Here is a 23,938-nt window from a genome sequence, read left to right on the forward strand (position 1 = left end):
AAAGAAACCATACTGATAAAAACCTAGGCAGATTTTTAAAATACAGATATAACTTTAAGAAATAAAAACACTGTCACTGAAATGAAAAGTTTAAACAAGTTAAGCAGCAGGTTAGACATAGCTGAAGAGAGATTTCTTAACTGAAAAACAGATTTGAATAAATCACAGAGAATGCAGTACAAAGGGATTAAAGGGAATGGTAAATGTATAAGAAAAGTTAAGAGACACAGAGGACATAATCAGAAAATACTATATACCTCCAATAGGAGTTCCTGAAGGAGAAGACAGAGGGCTAGGCAATGTTTAAAGAAATAATAGATCAAACGTTTCCACACTTACAAAAAAGATCTAAGTCCTTACATTGAAGGAACAAGCTGAAACACACACATACGAATGATGGTGAAACTACAGAATATCAGAGATAAAGTCTCAAAAGCAAGCAGAGACAAGACATATGACTACAAAATAATAACAATTGGACTGACAGCAGATTTCTCATCAGCAGCAACAGCATCTTAAAGACTTGATTAATATCTTCAAAGAACTAAGAGAATATAACTATTTGAGCTAAAATCACATTTATAACTAAAGGATCCTTTAAAATACAGCTAAAATGACAACGTTTTCAGAGAAATAAAAAATGTTTATTATTCACAGGATATCACTGGAGATCTATGAAAATCTATGAAAACTGTTTCCTCCTGGAGTACCTAAAGAAAGAAATTGAAACAAAAATGATGAAGTGAGATGCAAAAAAAGGTTGAGATAAATGGGTAAACATGTAAATTAAATATATACAAATATTGTAAAAACTATAGTAATAATATTGAAAACCAATTCGGGGTTAGAAATAATTGAAATTATAGAAATAATAGAAATTATTGACTGGTAAGTAAAATACCAATCAAGAATAAGATATAAAATGGGAAACAGGGGAGGTCAAATTTAAAGAATACAAGGGCGTGGTGGCTCATGCCTGTAACCCTAGCACTTTGAGAGGCTGACGCGGGCGGATCACTTGAGGTCAGGAGTTCGAGACCAGCCTGGCCAACAGGCTGGTCTATCAAGAGGATAGAATTCTTGAGCAACTTTAAGCATTGTTAAGGCAAATGTACATGTTAAATATTAACAATAGCAAAAAAGCCTCTAAAACTATAAATATAGAATATGTGACTTCTGAGCCGATAAAGAAGAAAAGAGGACTTAAAAGAATCAAAATAATAGATGGCAGGAAAAGAGAAAAAGAGAAGCAAATGATGAGTCTGGCAAACAGAAAATACAAAATAACTTGCTAAAATTAATACCAAGTATATCAGTGATCAAAGTAAAAGAAAAGAAATTATTTCTGTCGTTTAAAAGTATACAGACTGGGCAGTGTGGCTCACACCTGTAATTGCAGAACGTTGGGAGGCTAAGGTAGGAGGATTGTTTGAGATTAGGATTCGAGGCCAGCCTGGGTAACATGGTGAGACCTGTCTCTACAAAAAAAAAATTAGCCAGGTGTGGTGGCATATGCCTGTGGTCCTAACTACTCAGGAGGCTGAGATGGGAGGATCACTGGAGCCCAGGAGGTCAAGGTTGCAGTGAGCTATGATTGCATCACTGCACTCCAGCCTGGGTGACAGAGCGAGACATTGCCTTTTTTTTTTTGACACAGAGTATCGCTCTGTCGCCCAGGCTGGAGTCAGTGGCACTATCTCAGCTCACTGCAACCTCTGCCTCCCAGGTTCAAGCAATTCTCATGTCTCAGCCTCCGGAGTAGCTGGGACTGCAGGCGCGCACGACCACACTCAATTAATTGTTTTGTATTTTTAGTAGAGATGGGGTTCTACCATGTTGGCCAGGCTGGTCTCGAACTCCTGGCCTTGTGATCCTCCTGCCTCAGCCTCCTAAAGTGCTGGGACTACAGGCATGAGCCACCGTGCCCAGTCTGAGACACTATCTTGAAAAAAAAAATAGTCTACAATTCTCAGATTGAATTTTAAAAACAATAATGCCCTGCCGTTTATTGATGAGAAAAAAGTGATGGAAAAAATGAGGAAAATATATATCTCTTAAAAATCAGATACACTAATATTATTATTATACAGAGTAAACATTAAAGAAAAGATATTTTTAGTGGAAAGAGTATTATTACATAATAATAAGAAAAAGAATAACTCTTTTGGTTGGGTTATTCCCAACCAAATGGGAGGCCGAGGCAGGAGAATCACTTGAGCCCTGGAGTTTGAGACCAGCCTGTGCAACATAGGAAGATCCTGTCTCTACGAATAATTTAAAAATTAGTTAGACATGGTGGCATATGCCTGTGGTCCCAGCTACTCAGGAGGCCAAGGCAGGAGGATCACTTGGGCCCAAGAGGTTGAGGCTGCAATGAGGTGTCATCATGCCACTGCACTCCAGCCTGGATAACAAGAACAAAACCTGGTGTCAAAAAAACTTTAAAAAAAGAAAAACAGGCCGGGCACAGTGACTCACACCTGTAATCCCAGCACTTTGGGAGGACGAGGCAGGCAGATCACGAGGTAAAGAGATCAAGACCATCCTGGCCAACATAGTGAAACCCAGTCTCCACTAAAAATACAAAAATTTGCTGGGCTCAGGGGGCTGAGGCAGGAGAATCTCTTGAACCCAGGAGGCGGAGGTTGCAGTGAGCCGAGATCATGCACTCCAGCCTGGGCGACAGAGTGAGACTCAGTCGCAAAAAAAAAAAAAAAAAGAAAAAAGAAAAAAAAGAAAAGAAAAAAGAAAAACAGAGAATAATTCTTTTTTGTTTTTGTTTTTTTTCTTGAGATAGGGACTCTGTGTCATCCAGGCTCAAGCACAGTAGCGCAATCACAGCTCACTGCAGCCTGGACCTTCCAGGCTCAAGTGATCCTCTCGCCTCCCCCACGCAAAGTGCTGGGATTACAGGAGTGAGCACCATGCCCAGCCTAAAAAGAATAATTACGTTTTGTTCAATACTGTTTAATTCAATGTGTTGAACAATGTCTGGGACATAACAGATGCTCAATAAATTAATGGTTGATTAGGACATAGGGAAGATACAGACCTAACAGCATAGCCTCAAAATGTACACAGAATAACTTGAAAAATGTCTACAGAAAAATTGATAAACCATAATTATCCTGGAAGATTTTTAACATTCTTCACACAGGAAATAATATCAAATAGATAAATTTAGTTAAAGATACAGACTATTTTGTATAACTGACTTAACAAATTCAATGGACACATATAGAACCTTACACCCAACAATTAGAGAAGGTGTAATTTTTCAAGATCATTTACAAGATCACATAGAAAACATTTACAAATACTGACTATGAAACATATCATAAAGGAAGTCTTAACAAACACTAAATAATTTCTATAGAGATCATGTTTTCTGAGCACAATGGGATAAAGTCAGAAATAAATAACAGAAATATGTTTTAATAATTCAGTTCTCAAAGAAAAATAACAAATATAAACTGCATTAAAATAAATAACTGAAAATATTGCATATTAATCTCATAGGACAAGGAACATGTAAGGAAAATTTACTGTGTCATATGTATATATTCTGAAAAGAAGAATGAGCCAGGTGCGGTGGCTTATGCCTGTAATCCCAGCACTTTGGGAGGCCGAGGCGGGCGGATCACCTGAGGTCTGGAGTTCAAAACCAGCCTGGCCAACATGGTGAAACACGGTTTCTATTAAATACAAAAATCAGCCGAGTGTGGTGGTGGGTGCCTGTAATCCCAGCTACTTGGGATGCCGAGGTGGGAGAATTGCTTGAACCTGGGAGGTGAAGGTTGTGGTGAAGCGAGATTGTGCCACTGCACTCCGGCCTGGGCGGCAGAGACTCCATCTCAAAAAACAAACAAACAAGCAAACAACAAAACAAAACAAAAACAACCAAAAAAGAAGGTACAAATAAACAATATTGGAAATGAAATAAAGATATAACTATGATTACAATACAAATACTTTGACCAAATTAGTGCCAATAAATTTGAAGACAAATGACATGTATTTTTTAGATAAATATAAATTATAACATTTAATCAGAAATAGAAATTATTACTAGACCTATAATCATAAAAGAAATGGAGTAATTGTTAAATTTCTCACAAAGAAAACATAAAGTTCATATGATTTTATAGGAAAGTTTATTTCCAGAAAAACGAGTTCAAAGATGGAAAGTTCATTTTACGAACTAGTATATCCTTGATATCAAAGCCAATGACTGTACAAGAAAGGAAAATTTTGATTATGAATATAAATTGTAAAAACCCTAAACAAAATAATAGCAATTCAAATCCAGGAATGTGGTTATTTTTTTCAATCATGAGCAATTTGGGTTTGTCGCACAAATGCAATAATGAAATGCATAAGAAAAAAAATCTGTTATTTCAGTTCAATTCATACATAAATTAAGGAAAACCATGTCATTATCTCAGAGGATACAGGAAAATCGGTCAATAACATTCTACATCTATTCATAACTTAGAAAAACGCAAAACTCTAACTAGACTTAGCTAACTAGAAATAGAAGACTTTCCTAACCTGAAAAGGGGTATCTACCAAAACCTTCGGCAAACGTTGTATTCAACAGTGAAATGATGGGCCGGGCACAGTGGCTCATGCCTGTAATCTCAGCACTTTGGAAGGCCAAGGCAGGAGGATGGCTTGAGTCCAGGAGTTTGATACCAGCCTGGGCAACATAACAACATCTCATCTCTACAAAATCATTTTTAAAATGTGGCGGAGAGGTCAGGCGCAATGGCTCATGCCTGTAATCCCAGAATTTTTGGAGGCTGAAGCGGGCGCACCTAAGGTCGGGAGTTTGAGACCAGCCTGGACAACATAGTGAAACCCCATCTCTACTTAAAATACAAAAAATCAGCTGGGTATGGCGATGCATGCCTATAATCCAGGTACTCCAGAGGCTGAGGCAGGAGAACTGCTTGAACCCAGGGGGCGGAGGTTGCAGTGAGCCAAGATCATGCCACTGCACTCCAGCCTGGAGACAGCCTTGAGACTCTGTCTCAAGAAAAAAAAAAAAAAAAAGATTGGCAGAGAATCGCTTGAGCCCAAGTAGTCAAGGCTGTGGTGAGCCGTGACTGCTCCACTGCACTCCAGCCTGTGTGACAGACTGTGACCCAATCTAAAAAAAAAAAAAGAAAGAAAGAAAGAAAAGAAGAAAAAAGTGAAATTTTGGAAACATTTTTAAATTCAGGGAAAAAAAAGACAAAAGTGACTGCTATCCCGACTTCCATTTAACTTTGTACTGGAGATCCAGCACAAGAATCAAACAAAATGGGTCACAATTAGAACCACACAAATAATACTATCATAGCACGTTAATCATAATTATTTTAAAATTCCCTGTCTGATAATTCTAACATCTCTGCCATATCTGAATTCTGGTTTTGATGCTTCCTCTGTCTCTTCAAACTGTGTTTTTGCATCTTAGCAGGCCTTGTAATTTTTTGTCGTAAACCAGACATGATATTGATTAAAAGGAACTGAGGTGGACAGGCCTTTCATGTGAGGTTTTATGTTTATCTGCTTGGGAGTCAGGCTTTATTTTCTGTTTGCTGCAGCTGTAGGTGTCAGAGGCTAACATTTCCTCTGGTGTCTTTGTTTCTCTCTCCCCTATCGGCTTTACATTTCCCTAGAGATTTCTTAAGTAGTGTGTAAGGCATGCCATTCTTTCGGCTGTATTCCCCTGTTACCATACAGGAGCCCTATTGCTGTGTTGATAAGGTGTTGGAAGAGGGGATGGGTTCTGTAGACCTATGATTAGGTCTCAGACTTTTAGTGAGTCTGTGTCCCGTGTCCTGACCTTCACAAGTTCTTCTCAGCTTTGTTTTCTTTTTATTCCCCCCTTAGGTGACACAGAAAGGCTAGAGGGGGCCAGAATTTAGTATTTCCTTTCCATCAGGTTAGTCAATCTCTGGTAAAACCCCAGTCAGTTAGGCCCTGGTAAAACAGTTTCTCTTGAGGGCTGGCCTTGTTGAGGAGAATGGAATGTTCTGAGAATATTTCGAAATGGTTACTTTTCCCCTCTCCCTGCCAGAAGGACAGGGGATTCATCTCCAGGGTTGACCATGAGACTGTGAAGGGCTCCTGGAAGTAAAACCCACAGAAGTGTGGGGGCCACCAGGACTGAAACTTCCCGGAGCCTTTAACTCTCCGATGTGCCCACACTGAGCCTCCAACAACTCAGATGAAGCAGTAAAAATCACTGGCAAAACTTACTACATCTCAACTCTCGAGTAGATGTCTTTATTATTTTTAAATTTCTTTTATTATCATTTGATAATAATAAATTATTATAATTTATTGTATTTATTATTTATAATTTATTATAAATAAATTGAATAGGGATGGGGTCTTGCTGTGTTGACCAGGCTGGTCTCAAACTCCTGGCCTCAAATGATCCTCCCAGCTCAGCCGCCCAAAGCGTTGGTATTACAGGCGTGAGCCACCGCACCTGGCCTCTTGAGTAAATGTCTTTTTTTTTTTTTTTTTTTTTGAGACAAAGTCTTACTTGTTGCCCAGGCCAGAGTGCAGTGTCAAGATCTCGGCTCACTGCAACTTCTGCCTCCTGGGTTCAAGTGATTCTCCTGCCTCAGCCTCCCGAGTAGCTGAGACTACAGGCACACTCCACCATGCCCAGCTAATCTTTGCATTTTTAGTAGAGACGGGGTTTCACCATGTTGGCCAGGCTAGTCTCAAACTCCTGACCTCAAGTGATCTGCCTGCCTTGGCCTCCCAAAGTGCTGGGATTACAGGCATGAGTCACCATACCTGGCCCGTGTCTTTTTAATATTAATATTCTGTGTAATGAGATGGGAAAGACACAGAAAGCACTTTTCCACACCAAGGAATGGTGGTACTTTTCGCAAGGAAAACCTCTTATGTATTGTTTTGGGCTATGAGCTGAACTAGCCACTTTTTCATAGAAGACCATTTTTACTTGAAAGAAAGACTGACAAACTATAGTTATCCAGACTTGAGAATTTGGCAGGCATTTTTCTCAAAAAAATGAACAAAATGAGCCTGTCACTTCAAGGAAAGCGACTGACTGCATCTGTTGCTAACGATAAATTCTGAGCTTTCAAGCAAAAATTAGATTTTTGGAAAACTTATGTCCACCACCATGAACTTGATGGTTTCCCAATTTTTAAAAACCTTTATGATTAAATCAGTGGTGCTATAAATAAATGTGGGTTTTTGATACTGTAGAATGAAATCTGTCAACATTTGTAAGACATATATAATTCAGTGAACCAATATTTTCAAAATGATCAAGAAAGATCAATAGGTTTTAACATAATAGAGTATGAGAAATACATTGATATGATTTCAGATTCCACTTTGCAACTAATCTTTAAGAAACTATTATTTGCTAACTTTTGATTTAGTTTTTTTCTTAAAGAATATCCCAAATTACTGAGGCTATTAGAATACTATTCTCTTTCACAACTGCATATCTGTGTGAGGCCTGCATTTCTTCCTGTACTTTAACCAGACAACATGTTGCAACACATTGAAGGTAGAGGCAGATATGAGACTTGCAGCTGACTTCTATTAACCCAGACATGAAAGAGATTTACAAAAATATAAAACAATACCCCTCTTCTCATTAACTTTCTTGGTTTGGTAAAATATAGTTTTTTTTTTTATTAAGAAGCATGTTATTTGTGTTAAAATATGATGGGTTTATGATTTTTAAATGAATTAATAAATAGATATTTTCACATTTGTCAGTTTTAATTTCGAACACTATAAATACCAATGGATATAATCCATGTCAACAAAAGCTACTTAGGGACCTTAATAATTTTAACAGTATAAAACGATCCCAAAAGCAAAACTTTGAGAACAATTGCCCCAAGAAAAATATCTCCAGCTGGGCTTGGTGGCTCATGCCTGTAATCCCAGCACTATGGGAGGCCGAGGCAGGAGAATCACAAGGTCAGAAGTTCGAGACCAGCCTGACCAACATGGTGAAACCCCATCTCTACTAAATATACAAAAATTAGCCAGGCGTGGTGGTGCACGCCTGTAATCCCAGCTAGTCGGGAGGCTGAGGCAGGAGAATCGCTTGAACCCGGGAGGCAGAGGTCGCAGTGAGTCGAGATTGTGCCACTGCACTCCAGCCTGAGTGACAGAGCAAGACTCCGTCTCAAAAAAAAACCCAAAACTCCCCCATCCCCCAAAAGACACATACAAGACTATTCATTGCAACAATGTTTGTGATTACCTCCCAAATTAAATTACTTAATGTCTTTAATGAGATTATGGATGAATACCTTTTGATATAGTCACATAATAAAATATATTTTTAAAGTTAAAAATGAATTTATTCGATTTACATGTATTGGCTGGGTGTGGTGGCTCACCCCTGTAATACCGGCATGTTGGGTGGCCAAGGTAGGTGGATCACCTGAGGTGAGGAGTTCGAGACCAGCCTGGCCAACATGGCAAAACTTTGTCTCTACTAAAAATACAAAAATTCGCCAGGCATGGTGGCATGAGCCTGTAGCCCGAGCTACTTGGGAGGCTGAGGCAGGAGAATTGCTCGAAACCAGGAGGTGGAGGTTGCAGTGAGCTGAGATCGCGCCACTGCACTCCAGCCTGGGTAACAGAGCGTGATTCTGTCCCAAAAAATAAATAAATAATTTTCAAAGATTTACATGTATTAATGTGGCTGATTCTGAAACACGGTGAGGGAAATAAAAACAGTTTGCAAAAAGAGAAGTACAAAATGATACCACTTACATTTCAAAAACAGAGAGAAGGATATCTTTGTTTATAGATGCATCCGTATGTAGTAAGAATATAGGCCGGGTGTGGTGGCTCATGCCTGTAACCCCAGCACTTTGGGAGGCCGAGGTGGGTAGATCACGAGGTCAGGAGATCGAGACCATCCTGGCTAACATGGTAAAACCTCGTCTCTACTACAAATACAAAAATTAGCTGGCCATGGTGGCGTGCACCTGTGGTCCCAACTACTTGGGAGGCTGAGGCAGGAGAATCACTTGAACTCAGAAGGCGGAGGTTGCAGTGAACCAACATTGCGCCACTGTACTCCAGCCTGGCAACAGAGCGAGACTCTATCTCAAAAAAAAAAAAAAGAAAAAAAAAGAATATAAACCCCTGGTTGTGGTTTACCTAGAAAAATACCTACTAACCTCAGGATGGGAGTGGGGATTGGGGCCAGGGGAAGAAGGGGTAGGTTTTAATGTATACGCAAATCGTTTAGAAAAAGTTGTAAAGTAAATGTGTCACAAAGTTAATATTTACTGATCTGGGCCTTAGGTGTTGCTTCTGTTCATTTGAAATATTCCAGTATGAACATATGCTTATTTTTAAATGCCTCGGTGCATTTGCTCTCAGTTAGTAAAGAAAACTTCAACTGGCTGTTTCCCGATGGAATCCACTTTCTCCACCCCGGGCTGGACCGCCAGCTGCCCCGCTTTTTGCCGGCTGCTTGCTGACCCTAATAGATGGCTTGGGATATTTGAAGGGTAATGTCTTTTCTGTCTGCAAAGCTCTTGATCCTGGATTCTCAGTCATGGTTGCAAAGGAAATTCTCCCTCAGATTTCTTACAGAACTCCTGCAGCTGTCAGGCAGGGCAAGAAGCCAAAATACCCAGGGAACAACTTGAACAGGCATCAGCATAGTTCCCGCTCAGAGCAGGAGTCCCAACACAGAGTATCCTGTTCCTGTTCCTTTTCCTTTTGAAGCCAGAGAGCAAGCCTTTGATTTGTGTGGTGATGATTATCATGTAGCCTGCTGGGTGTACTGGGCTCTGGGAGTGGAGCTAAGAGGCACCTAACTCCCCCAGCGCTCCCCGGAGCCTCCTGAGCCCCAGTAGATAACTTCATAGTCGAGCTGAGATTGTCTTTTTGCCTTTAAATTCATACATGCAGCCCGGAGGCCACTCAGCTTCCCGGTATTTTCATTAAGAATCCCCTCAGCAGTCATTTTCAGACTTCATAGCCTCTGATAAGGAGGAAAGAGCTTGCTATTCTGGCTTTCTTTCTGTTTGAAGAGCACATCCCCAAAGGAATTGTATGTGTCCCAGATTCAACACAGCTGTTAATTAGAGCTGAGAACACTTGGTTGACCCCTGCGTGGCTAATTGCTAGAATTGAGAAGCGTCTCTAAGGGCCTGCCATGATAACAACTGAAAATTGTACTGAGCCTCACCTAATGCTTCTGGATCCAGTTCAGGATGGAAAGCAATAGGCTCCCTGCGGTTCCTGGCACAGGAGAGACAGCTATGTGCTGAAGGAGCAGTATTAAGGATTCTCTTCAGTGATTAAAACACCCACATTTCACTTTGGATGTGCGACTTGAGGCAGTGTGCTCGGAAGGGCTGATGGGAGAGCTCCGAACTGTGCAATGGCGCAGGCGTGGCCTACTTCGGAGGGCTTCGGCTGCTCCCCTAACATTGTGGTCTGATGCCAGCACCGCCACCACCTCGCCTCCAGTTCTGTGGGACGGAGTGTGAGACAACTCCTGTCGGGACTCTAGGCCAGCTTCTGAGGTGGGGCGTCAGGCAACCATTCTGTCACCTAGCCCTTAAAATGAGAAAAACGCTTAAAAATCACCCAGCTCCCTGCCGGGCCCACAAGGGTGGCATCACCTCCCTGCCCCTTTTGCTCTGTGGACAGGGAGCAACAGTGGAAACAGCCAGAAACAGAAAGGTGGGCTGACAAGAGCTCAGTCTAGGTGGGAAAGGAGAGGAGATGAGGAAAAGAGGCCTGAAAATGAACTCTGGAAGTCGGACAGACTGTCAGAGGGACAGTGGTCGGGGAGAAGAAAACGGGGACCGCAACACAGAGAGAGGAGGAGGCGTGAAGGATGGAAGAGGAATGGATGAGACCAGCCAAAGAGCATGATAGGAGAAGTGGCTCTTCCTCCTTTCTCCCCAGGTCCTGGGGAGAGAGAAGACAGCAGAACGGATGGTGAGTGTTTTAGCCTTCTCAGCCAGGAGGCCCAGAGCATACCCCAGATAGTTTAGTACTCTGGCCGACTCCACCCCCTAGGCCTGGCCTACAAGAGGTGACCTGGAGCCAGCAGTGTAAGGAGAGACTTGTGATCCCTTTTCCAGAGGAGGCTCAAACTATGGGTCCAATTCCAGGGATTAACAGCAACAGAAAAGCAACCCAGAGTCAGCCTTGCCCGAGGCCAGGTTGGGGAAAGACCCAAAGGAAGCTGGAGGAAAAGGAATCAACTTCACTCTCTCCTAGACCATAGACTGGCTGTCAAGGGTACCTTGCTCCAGGGACAGCTGGGAACCCCACAGATCTTGAGTCTCTAATTGAACCTTTCAGACCCTTTCTTCTAACAGACACTTCTCACTAACAAACATACACAGAGGGCCCTGGGAGGGTTCAGCCTATGTTGAGCAAGGGTAGGGGAGAAACAGAGACAGCAAGCATGGCTGCTGTCTGCAGTCAATGGCTTGGATAAAAAAACAAATACAGGCTGGGCATAGTGGCTCATGCCTGTAATCCCAACGCTTTAGGAGGATTGCTTGAGCTGAGGAGTTTGAGACCTGTCTGGGCAACATAGCAAGATCCCGTCTGTACAAAATGCAAAATAAAAAAAAATTAGCCAGGCATGGTGGCATGCATCTGTAGTCCCAGCTACTTGGGAGGCTGAGGCAGGAGGATTGCTTGAGCCCAGGAGTTCGAGGCTACAGGACCCTAGGCTCATTCCACTGCACTCCAGCCTGGGTGACAGAGCAAGACTCTGTCTCTTAAATAAAAGTTGAACACACAAGAAATCACAGTGTACAACACAGAAGAGCATCAGATGATTAGCTAACTAGTGTAGTGCGGGCTCAGAGTCTGCAGGGACTGGAAGGTGGGCCAACGAGGGCTGGAGTAGTCAGGGAGACTTCACCGAGGAGGTAGGACTTGAGGATCAGTGAAGACTCCCAGGGTCTTCAAAGTCAGAAGTGCTTTACGTGGGTAAAATGACACAGCTGATCTCACTTGACTGGAAGGCTCATGGTAGAGAAGGATGAGAAGTCACGGTCCTTTACTGCCATAAAATGTACATGAAGTTTTATATTTTGAGACTTTTCATGTAAGTTTTCATAATTGCTCCTTACAACGCTTCTAATAAAAAATTTTTATTTTCAGAATTAGAAAATAGCTTAGATTTTATACCATCAGGCTCCCCATGCTACATTTAATAAAATGAATCCCAAAGGTCAAGGGAGTAACTCAAGGTTACACAGTTAACAAGAGCCAGGACCTTAAGTTAGGTCTTATTATTCTACTCAAACAGACTTTTCAAAATCTGGATAGATGCAGTTTTGTTTTCATTTATGTGGAATTACTTTCTAAAATAGAGACCTACATGAAAAAGAGTAATTTTATATGTTTTGTTTCCCTAAAATAAGAGAAATATATAATCTTCATAGAAAGCTTAGAAAACATAAACCAAAAAATTAATATCATCCATAATCACAGCATCTAGTTCATAAGCTTTTTTTTATTAACAACAACAACAACAAAAAACAGAGATGGGGTCGTGCTATGTTGCCCAGGCTGGATTCAAACTCCTGGGGTGTGCTCAGCTTCCTGAGTAGCTGGGACTACAGGTGCACACCACTGCACCCAGCCCTAGGCTTTTTGAAAATCATTAAAAGTTTATATTATTTTCAGTTGATCCTTACATACAAGCAGCTTTATCAGGAGCAAATATCTCTGGTACCTTTAAAGAAGAGGCATTTCAGGCAGGACAATGTAGTAGGAAGGACATAAGGTCTGGAAGCCAAAGAAAGATCTAGGATCAAGTTCTGTTTCAGTCATTACCAGCTATGTGATCTTCCATAAGTCAGTGAACTTCCTTGGGTTTCGCTTCCTCTTTTGCAAAATGCTGGAGGTCCACTGATCCACCTAGATGTCTGTTCTGAGTCTGGACTTCAAAAATCAAGCATTGTAAACTTGGAACAGTTTGGGGCCAGGTGTGGTGGCTCACGCCTGTAATCCTAGCACTTTGGGAGGTCAAGGTGGGTGGATCACCTGAGGTCAGGAGTTCGAGACCAGCCTGGCCAATGTGGCGAAAACCTGTCTCTACTAAAAATACAAAAATTAGCTAGACGCACGTCCTGTTGGCGCATGCCTGTAATTCTAGCTATTCGGGAGGCTGAGGCAGGAGAATCGCTTGAACCCGGAAGGTGGAGGTTGTAGTGAGCCAATATTGAGCCATTGCACTGCAGCCTAGGCAACAAGAGCGAAACTCCATCTCAAAAAAAGAAAAAAAAACCAACTTGGAACAGTTAATTAAAACAAAACAAAACAATATGTGATGTTTTAAAAGGAATGTAACAGCATGTTAAAATAGGGCTTTTCCTTTCTCAGAGTTTTGGCTGAGGCTCCAAAGCTGAGAACAATAGCTTTCAGTCCCCCCTCCACGTCCTAAGTGAGGTACAAGACTGTCTAGGCAGGACTTGCAAAGCGAGTGGCCTTGTGCCAGTTCTGCCATGGTTAGACCTTCACCCATCTCCAGGCTTCCTAAGAGAAGGGACAGAGAGGTTGCCTTCTGATATCAATGGAAAAAATTCTTCAGTGGAAGGCTGGTGGGTGGCAGTAGAGCAAAGCCAGGGGACCCAGAAGGAACAAGCCACACGTGCAGAAACCATGGGGAAGTTTGTGCCAGGTGGACATGAGGAAGAAAGCTGGACTTGAGTCATCTTACAGACCCTATCTAAGAGGACATTCTGGATGATTCCAACATAAGAAACACTATGCAGGATGGTCAACTGGAATTCAAGTCATAAAGGGGAGAATGGAAGAGCCTAGCTAAAACAGGCAGTGTCCAAGCCAAGGGAATGCTTAGCAGGAGGGTCAAAGGAGGAAGGATCTCTAAACAAATTCTTAAAAGCACCTCACTAGAGAAATACCCATTAGATCTGCTACTCACCGAGGGTGCTGTGATTACAGAGCCACCAAAGGCCTCTGTTTCTTTAATCCCCTCTCTCCTGGGCCCAGCTAATGCAAGAGGAAGTGAAACAAAGAGAAGAAAATGACTGGAACCCACTTCTTCCCTGTATGCTTACAAGCCTAAGTTTGCTCACACTAGTGACAGGGAGAGCTTTAATTTGGATAAGAAATTAAAATGTTGATATTAGATTGGACTGAACTTTTCAATACCTGATGATAAACAGAAAACCATGGGTAGGGGCTGGATGCCATGTCTCATGCCTGTAATCCCAGCACTTTGGGAGGCCGAGGTGGGCAGATCACTTGGGCCACGGAGTTAAAGACCAGCCTGGGTAAAATGAGGAAACCCTGTCTTTACGAAAAACTACAAAAATTAGCTGAGTGTGGTGGTGTACACCTGTGGTCCCAGCTACTTGGGAGGTTGAGGTGAGAGGCTCAGCTGAGCCCAGAAGGTCAAGGCTACAGTGAGCTGTGATTGCATGACAGAGCAAGACCCTGTCTCAAAAGAAAAAGAAAAAATCATGGATGGGTAGGGAAGAAAGATTTGATAGAGGAGGGACAGTCTTTCTCAATTCATTTTGTGCTACTACAACAGAATACCTGACACTGAGTAATTAATAAGAGCAGAGATTTATTTCTTACAGTTCTGGAGGCTACTGAGTCCAAGGGGCCCACATTGATCAAGTTTCTTTCTTTCTTTCTCTTTCTTTCTTTCTTTCTTTCTCTTTCTTTCTTTCTTTCTTTCTTTCCTTCCTTCCTTCCTTCCTTCCTTCCTCTCTCTCTCTTCTTTCCTTCCTTCCTTCCTTCCTTCCTCTCTCTCTCTCTTCTTTCCTTCCTTCCTTCCTTCCTTCCTTCCTTCTTTCTTTCTTTCTTTTCTCTTCCTTTTTTTTTTTGACACAATCTCACTCTGTCACCCAGGCTGGAGTGCAGTGACATGATCTGCAGTTCTCCAGGCTCAGTCGAGTAGCTGGGATTACAGGCGCCCGCCACCGCACCTGGCTAAGTTTTGTATTTTTAGTAGAGATGGGGTTTCACCATATTAGTCAGGCTGGTCTTGAACTCCTGACCTCGTGATCCACCCACCTCGGCCTCCCAAAGTGCTGGGATTACAGGCGTGAGCCACTGCACCTGGCCTCTTTCTTTTTTTTGTTTTTGAGACAGGGTCTTGCTCTGTTGCCCAGGCTGGAGTGCAGTGGTGCAGTAATGACTCACTGTGGCTTTGACCTCCCGGGCTCAAGCAGTTCTTCCACCTCAGCCTCCAGAGTAGCTTGGACTACAAGCACATGCCACCACAGTCAGCTAATTTCTTTATTTTTTGTAGAGATGAGGTCTCACTATTGCACCACATTCAGCTAATTTTTTTATTTTTTGTAGAGATGAGATCTCAATATTGTTGCCCAAGCTGCTCTCAAACTCCAGGGCTAAGAGATCCTCCTGCCTCATCCTTCCCAAGTGCTGGGATTACAGGCATGAAGCAACACATCCGGCCTAGCAAGGACCTTCTTGCTGCATCATCCCATGACAAAAGGTGGAAGGCAAGACGGCATGGACCCATGCATGCACATGAAAGAGAGGAAGAGAGGGAAGGAGAGAGGGAAGGAGGGAGAGAGGGAAGGAGGGAGAGAGGAGAGGGGGGAAGGAGGGAGAGAGGAGAGGGGAGAAGGAGACAATGAGGGGAGGGGAGAGGGCTGAAATCATCCCTGTATCAGGAACAACTCTGGCAGTAACGAACCCACTCCCTCAGTAATGACCTTAATCCATCCATGAAAACAAAGCGCTCATGACCTAATCACGGCTTCAAGATCCCACCTCTCAACACCATTGCATTGGGGATTAAATTTCCACCATGTGAATTTCGGGGGACACATTCAAACCACAGCTCAGTTATAAGATAGGACAAGTGCTTTCTGTTTGAGCCATCCCAAATCCGTCCTGTTTCATGTACTGGTTACAGGGGAATAACTTTGGGGAGTTGGGGAAGGATTGATTGCAAATGGGAGAGACTGGCGTCTATTGTCTAGATATTAGACAATGAGGCACTGTGGGCTGAGGCTATTCCTGAGGTAAACCTGGCAAGAATTAATGACTGCTTAGATGTGGAAGGGAAGAACGGTGGATGACTCATGTCAGCTTCTAAAGTTTCTAGCCTGAGAGTCTGAAAGATGGCGACTTGATGGATAGCAATGCTACATTCTACAGCTGAATATGTGTTCTATAGAGACCACACACTTAGGTCAACGATGCTGCGTTTTTGGAACTCTTCAACTGAGTTTCTTTGGAGCCAATGGCTTCTGAGCCAATTCATGAGTCATATAAAAGAATCAATCTCATTACTTTTCTTCAGTTTTTCATTTAGTCCATCACTTAGCAAGCTTTCGTTAAGTGTTCCTTATACATTATGATGCATTGTGTTAGTCATTGCAGAGAAAAATCAGCAGGACATGGGGTCAGTCCTCAAGGAGCTCAGCCTACTCCAGTAAAATATTGGGGTAACCATAGTTTTTGTGGCCTTATCCCCTTTTAACTTCTTTATGTCACTGTTCTTCATGTAAAAAAGAGCAGAGTATCATGTACATTGGGTATAGACCATCTTAAGTCCATGACCTTATCACGTTTTGTCTGAGTTATGTCAGGTCCTGCAGAACTTAGGTTGTTATGACAACATGGCACAGAAACTTGATCTCTGTCCAAATTTGTACTTTCTAAATGTAAGCAGACCCTCAAAATCAGTCTAAAAATCACTGGCACAAAATGTACCCACACTCCCTGCAAATGTGTTCTCTCTGCTTGTCTCTCACTATACTTGTAATGCACACACACACACACGCACACATACTTACAAAAACACACTCACTCATACCAATCCGATTCCGTTCACTCTGGTAACAACATATATCTAGTATTAAGAATACCAAAGTTTTATGCTAAATCCTCTAGGGAATATGAAAAATTGAAAACATAGTTCTTTCTTTCCAGAGGCCCAAAACTTAGTAGGAAAAACAGATACATTTATAAATAGGGATATGTAGGCCGGGCGCAGCGGCTCATGCCTGTAATCCCAGCACTTTGGGAGGCCGAGGCGGGCGGATCATGAGGTCAGGAGATTGAGACCATCCTGGCTAACACAGTGAAAGCCCGTCTCTACTAAAAATACAAAAAATTAGCTGGGCGTAGTGGCACGGTCCTGTAGTGCTATCTTCTTAGGAGGCTGAGGCAGGAGAATCCCTTGAACCTGGGAGGAGGAGATTGCAGTGAGCCGAGATCATGCCACTGCACTTCAGCCTGGGTGACAGAGTGAGACTCTGTCTCAATAAATAAATAAATAAATAAATAAATAAATAAATATATGTGATGCAAAGTAAGCAATGAAGTGATGTAATAAAAGAATAAGCCAATTAACAAAGGAGAAAATCCACAATAAACTCTTATACTTAAGTTGCTAATTTTTTGGACCTCAGGGGCAGAGATCTGAGTTCATCATACTCCAGTGTGTTCAACAAACATTCTCATAGCACCTATTATGTGGCAGGCACCTTTCTTGGCCATGAGAATATGTGAGGGTTGTTGTTTTTTTTTTTTAAGAGGCAGAGTTTCATTCTGTTGCCCAGGCTGGAATGCAATGGCATGATCTCGGCTCACTCCAACCTCAAGTGATTCTCCTGCCTCAGCCTCCTGAGTAGTTGGGAATACAGGCATGTGCCACCATGCCCACTTAATTTTGTAGTTTTTTTAGTAGACATGGGGTCTCACCATATTGCCAGGCTGGTCTTAAACTCCTCGTCTCAAGTCATCCGCATGCCTCGGCCTCCCAAAGTGCTGGGATTACAGGTGTGAGCCACCGTGCCCTGTGAGAATATGTGACTTTTATTTAAATTGGGGATACAGTCATTAAACAAGCAAATATCTGATAGTGGTGACAGTGGAAAAATTAAAAGCAGGATGGTGAGATAGCAAGTCCGTGGACAGTTCTTTGGTTTGGGTGGTCAGAGAAAGCTTCTCTAAGGAAGTGACATTTAAGTAAGACCTGTGCAACAGAAAGGAGCCCACCTTGAGAAAGAAGGCCAGAAGGATGAGCATCTCAGACAAATGGAACAGCTACCCCCAGCAAGAATGCACTGTGTGTGCTGGAGAAACTAAAAGAAGCCAGGAGTGCCTGGAACACTGTGGGCTAAATGCGGAGAGTAGGATAAGATGAGATTGGCTAGGTGGGCAGTGATCAGGTAACGTAAGACTAGATTTGAAATATAAAGTTTGACCGGTCCTTAAGCACATTGTACACACACACTCACACAATGTGAACATGCATACACACACACACACACACACACACATATTTTGGAACACACAGTTCCAAAAATGTTTCAAGCTTTGGCAGAACTGGTGGAATCTATGACTGCTTTGGAAGAAATAACATTCATTTGGATCAAGCTTAAAAACTCATTACTTTATATCCACATCTAATACTTAATTTGACTAGGAAAATCTAAAGAACAAAAGGATATTTGCAAACCGTACATAAGTTCTAAGTTTTATCGATGGTATCACTCAACAGAGTGTCAGAAAAGTCATGGCCAGGGACTCCCAGAGAACAGTTTAAAAACAAGAAATCCGGTGATAGCTAGCAGAAGGGGTGAAGCGATTCCCACTCTGAAGGGGTGAGGAATGACAGTTTTTGCTGTGCTTCTCATTAAGCTGGAGGTGTTTGTTTGCCACATTCTCGTCACTGGTTCTGGACAAGAGGCCCCTCTCGTATTTTATATTGCCATTTCCTCAATCTTCACTTCCATAGGCATCCTCTCTAGTATGTTTGGGGTATGTCCTCAGAGACAGTTATTTATGTTTGATAGCTATGTGGGTTATGTTCCATGAATGTGATTTTAACCAGCCAACGTGATATTGTTCTATTTCTCATTTATTCACGCCGTACTATGAATTATAGTTCATCCATGTTGCTCCGTGTATCTCTAATTCTTCACTTCTAATTGCTACAGAGTGTTTTGTGATAAGGATCCTTCATATTTTAGTTATTCATTTCCCTAGAGATGGATACTAGCTTGACGCACACATTTTTTTGTTTTTGGAGATGGAGTCTTACTCCAGGCTGGAGTGCAGTGGTGCGATCTCGGCTCACTGCAACCTCTGCCTCCCGGTTTCAAGTGATTCTCTTGCCTCAGCCTCCCGAGTAGCTGGGACTACAGGTGTGCACCACCACACCCAGCTAATTTTTGTATTTTTAGTAGAGATGGGGTTTCACCATGTTAGCCAGGCTGGTCTCAAACTCCTGGCCTCAAGTGATCCACTTGCCTCGGCCTCCCAGAGTGCTGGGATTACAGGCATGAGCCACCATGCCCGCTGACACACACTCTTTACGTGCAATGAACATCCTCATAAAGGTGAACTTTTGGGTCTGAAGTGAGCTTCTTTTGGGGGTTGCAGGGCCAAAAAAGCTCCTGTCACTCAGCTTCTCTGGGGAAGGTTGGATTGCTGTCCCGAATGAATGCACTAGTCCATGTGCCCACTATATTTTCGCAAATGACTTCTACAGAATACAGAATCTTGGGGACATTTGGTGGCATATTCAAGATCAAACATTTACAAGTCTCAGAACCAAGATCCAAGTCTTCCCCTTCAGTCTACAGCTTTTTCCATTGGGAAAATGCCTTTCTGAGGAAGCTGACACTTACCTACACGGATGTTCATAAACACAGATGCAAAGTTTAGTTGAATTACTCTTTAAGATGTATAATTATCCTTCTCTGCCCTCATTCCATGATGCTTGATTGAAATGCAGCTACAGGAGACACTAGTTTTTTTTTCTTTGCGAGGTCAAGGTTTTATTTCCTTTCATCACGAAATCACCTGTTCTAAGCAAGTATGTGCTAAGGATAAGTTACTTCCTTTCCATGAAGGAACTTACCATCTAATGTCCTTTCATAGCACAGTCAACATTAATACAGATAGCAGATTTTGTAAAATTATCCTGTAGTTCTGTTTTCTTGCATCTGCATCCCATCACTTCAGAATCCTTCAAAATTGACAGCTTTACCTGGTTCCTGTTCTCCGTTTCCAGAGACTACAAACTCCCTCAAACTTCAGGTCCCCAATATCAGTCATTTAGGAAGATATTTTTGAGGCTGGTGGACACTGCCCAATGTGTATGTAGCATAGTGAGTTTATTGAGGGCACAGTGCTTTCTGAGCAGGTATGACAGAACCAAAAACTGAATCCATTTTAGCTACAGTTGGTTGTGCCCTTGGGTTTGAAATAATTACTTTCCTAGACATGTGGTTCCCAGATGAAAGCCATGCTGTGATTTGATTTTTTTAAACGCAAAAAAAAAAAAAATTCTGTAGCAGAAAATTCATCACCAACATGTTGAGGAATTTGATGACTAAAAATAATCTCTCCACAGAGTGCATTAACGTGATGTGCAGATTTGGGAAAAGGATGAACCCACTGGGGAGTCTGTATGATTACACCTGTAATCCCAGCACTTTGGGAGGCCAAGGCAGGTGGATCATGAGGTCAGGAGTTCGAGACCAGCCTGGCCAGCATAGTGGAACCCTGTCTCTACTAAAAAGACAAAAAATTAGCCAGACGTGGCGGCGGGCACCTGTAATCCTAGCTATTTGGGAGGCTGAGGCAGAAGAATCGCTTGAACCCAGGAGGCAGAGGTTACAGTGAGCCAAGATCACGCCACTGCACTCCAGCCTGGGTGACAGAGCGAGACTCCATCTCAAAAACAAAGAAGAAAGGGAATGACATCAACAATGAACTGGGGCAGCTTTTGTCTTGCTTAGCATCAAGAGGCTGTCCCACATGACAAACAATATTGGAATCAATTAAATAACAGATGATTACAAATATTATGGATACTAGCTCTTGAATCAAATTAACTCCCTAAAGGCAAGTTACAAGTCAGGGAGAGCTCAACACAACATATTCTCAGCATCTTTTGATTCTGTGTTAGAATCTGGACTTGACAGTCAACTCCATACACAATTAGGTGGCGCCCACTCTTCCTTCTCAGAACATGGTTCTCCTTGTTCCTGGAGGAAAAAAACCACGTAGTTGTTTCAAAAGTAGAAAAGCATTAAAGCCAGGAATTGTCATGGGGCAGGTGGATAGCATGAGTAATGCTAGGTGAAGGTTGAAAACACTGACGTATTTAAACACTGAGTCTCTAAGCCCAAGGCCATTCATTATTAAGGCTCTAGGGACTTGGGACCAAATTTAGTCTGCATTACTGGTTTTTGCTTCTGTTTTTGTATTAGCTCCAATGTGTGGGGTTTTGACATTGGTTTTTCTGTGTCCTGGGACAGGCATGAAGTCTCTAGTTAGCCCTACTTCCCCCACTCCCTGTTGCCTTATATCCCCATATGTTGGTTAATTTTATGTGCCAGCTTGGGTGGGCCATGGTGCTCAGATATTTTGTCAAACATTATTCTGGATGTTTTATGTGCGGGTGTTTTTGAATGAGATTAACATTTAAATCCGTGAACTTTGGCCGGGCACGGTGACTCACGCCTGTAATCCCAGCACTTTTGGAGGCCAAGGCAGGCAGATCCCTCGAGGTCAGGATTTCGAGACCAGGCTGGCCAACATGGTGAAACGCTGTCTCTACTAATAATGCAAAAATTAGCTGCACGTGGTGGCAGACACCTGTAATCCCAGCTACCCGGGAGGTTGAGGCATAATTGCTTGAATCTGGGAGGCGGAGGTTGCAGTGAGCCAAGGTTGTGCCACTGCACTCCAGCCTGGGGAACAGAGTGAGACTCCATCTCAAAAAGAGAGAGAGAGAGAGAGAGAGAGAGAGAGAGAGAGAGAAAGAGAGAAGGCAGGAAAGGACCAGAGAGAGTGAAAGAAGAGATGCAAAGGCTTCCATCCCATTGATCTTTCTCTTGATTGTCTAGCTCAGCACCGTCCAATAGAAATAGAATGCAAGCCATATATATAATTTTTAATTCCCTAATATCACATTAAAAAGGTATAAAAAGAATAGATAAAATTAATGTTAACAATGCATTTTATTAATGTGTTTTATTTAACCTAATATATTGAAAATATTGTCATTTCAACACACGGCACCAGCCATATTTCAAGTACCCAATAGCTGCACATAGGTAGTGGGGACCGTATGAAGAGCACAGCTCAGTATCCCAGAACTCCCTTCCTACAGCCCCCAGGGCCTCCCAGTACCCTGCTCTCTGATCACAGATTCCAATCACATTTCCCCCCATGATCCAGGGTTTCCCTGCCATACACACTCAACTCTCCCAACCAGATAGGAGAAATTTCACTTGCTTTTTTCATCTTATTTTTCCTCTGGCTCTAAACCAATATCTGACCTTCGGCAATGTGCTTCATTTCACCTGCTCTGGTGAGAGGTAGTGAGATTTTGTTTCCTCTTTCCCTGTTTCATCTTTGTATATCTGGCATTTGGCATACAGCCTGGCACATGTCACTGCCACACAGGTGGGGGGCTTTGGGGCATTTAAACAGGAGGGAGGTTTGGAAGACCCGGTGAGGATAAAATCATGAAGATCAGGCTGTCTATACCAGGTGCCTTGATGAGCTATATCTTCACTTTTGGGATAAGTGTTCAAAGTCTTCAGGTTTCCCCCCTTGAGCTGACCTCCCGTAGGCAATGGTCAGGCCAGCTGTATGGCACAGAGCCTCCCACACCGCTGGACTCAGCAAGGTCTGAGAAACCCAACTGAAGTGACTTCAGGCAGAAGAGACTAGCCGATTGTGGGGCCTGGGCTGAGACTCGGGCAAGAATACCTACTGGAAATTGGCCTGGGGAGGGAGCCACGCGGTTCTCTTGAGTGAAGAGTGTCTTGTGCAGCCGGGGATGCGTTTCTGCAGTTGGAGGAGCAGCTCGAAGCTTACAGGGAGTATCATCCTGGATATGGCCGTGGCAGCAGCCATCTCACCAGGCCAGTTCCACACTATGGTTCTGATGGTTGTTATTGGAAGCTCAGCCGAGAGCCTGTTCTTCCAGCCCTTCCAATGCTTATATGAGCTACTTAATAAATTCCTTTCTGCCTAAGCTAGTTAGCATAAACTTTATTGTTGAAACCAAGAATCTGACCCAATGTAATTAATTATAGTATCAGTCTTAGGGTTTTCCTTTATACTGTTAAGTGCATTTATATCTCTGTTATCTGAGGCAAGGCTGTGGGGAAATGGGCATGCAACAGGAATATAAATTGGTAAAACTTCTAGAAGGGCATGATGGTAGTATTTATTTAAATTATAAAGGCGCTTACCCTTTTAACCAGTATTCCAATTATAGGCATTTGTTCTGCAGATACACTTGCATACATAGAAGCTGAGTTATGTACAGTTGCAGCATTGTGTGTGAGAACAAAATATTTTAAATCACCTGAAAGCAACAAGAAGAATAAGAAACTTTATCTTGATGAAATGACTAAACTGCTTTTACCTGGAACTTTAATATATATGAAGGAAGGCTGTCTTCTATGGTGATAATCCAATTAGGGTAAGAAGGAGAACCAAATCAATAGCTAAAGTGCAGAGTGCAGGCAGAGCTGGCAGGACTCAAACTGCTCCAACACGAGTGGATACTCTGGAATGCAAAACCAAAATATCTGGCTTAGAACAAGCTTTTGTGCAGGCCAGTTATTGAGGCTCCGTTGGAACCCGTTTGAGACCACAAAGGGGCAGGGGCAGCAGGGTGAGGAAAGAATCTTGGCACAGTGACACAGGGTGGAGGGACAGCTATCAGTCATAAGCAGCCCTGCAGATATAGCCTTTCTCTCTGTAGAGGAGCAAAGGGTAGGCCAGCTCACACAAGCACACAGACGAATCCCTGCTGGGATCATGGGGTCTCAGGTAGGGGTTTGCCACTCTGCTGTGGTGCCTTCCCACAGCAAAGAGGATGTCTAGGCCGCAGGGGCTCTAGGAGACACTATTCATGCTGTATTCCACGTCAGTGGCGCCCCCT

This window comes from Mandrillus leucophaeus, unplaced genomic scaffold (genome assembly GCF_000951045.1).
Source record: "Mandrillus leucophaeus isolate KB7577 unplaced genomic scaffold, Mleu.le_1.0 Scaffold13, whole genome shotgun sequence".
Lineage (NCBI taxonomy): Eukaryota > Metazoa > Chordata > Mammalia > Primates > Cercopithecidae > Mandrillus > Mandrillus leucophaeus.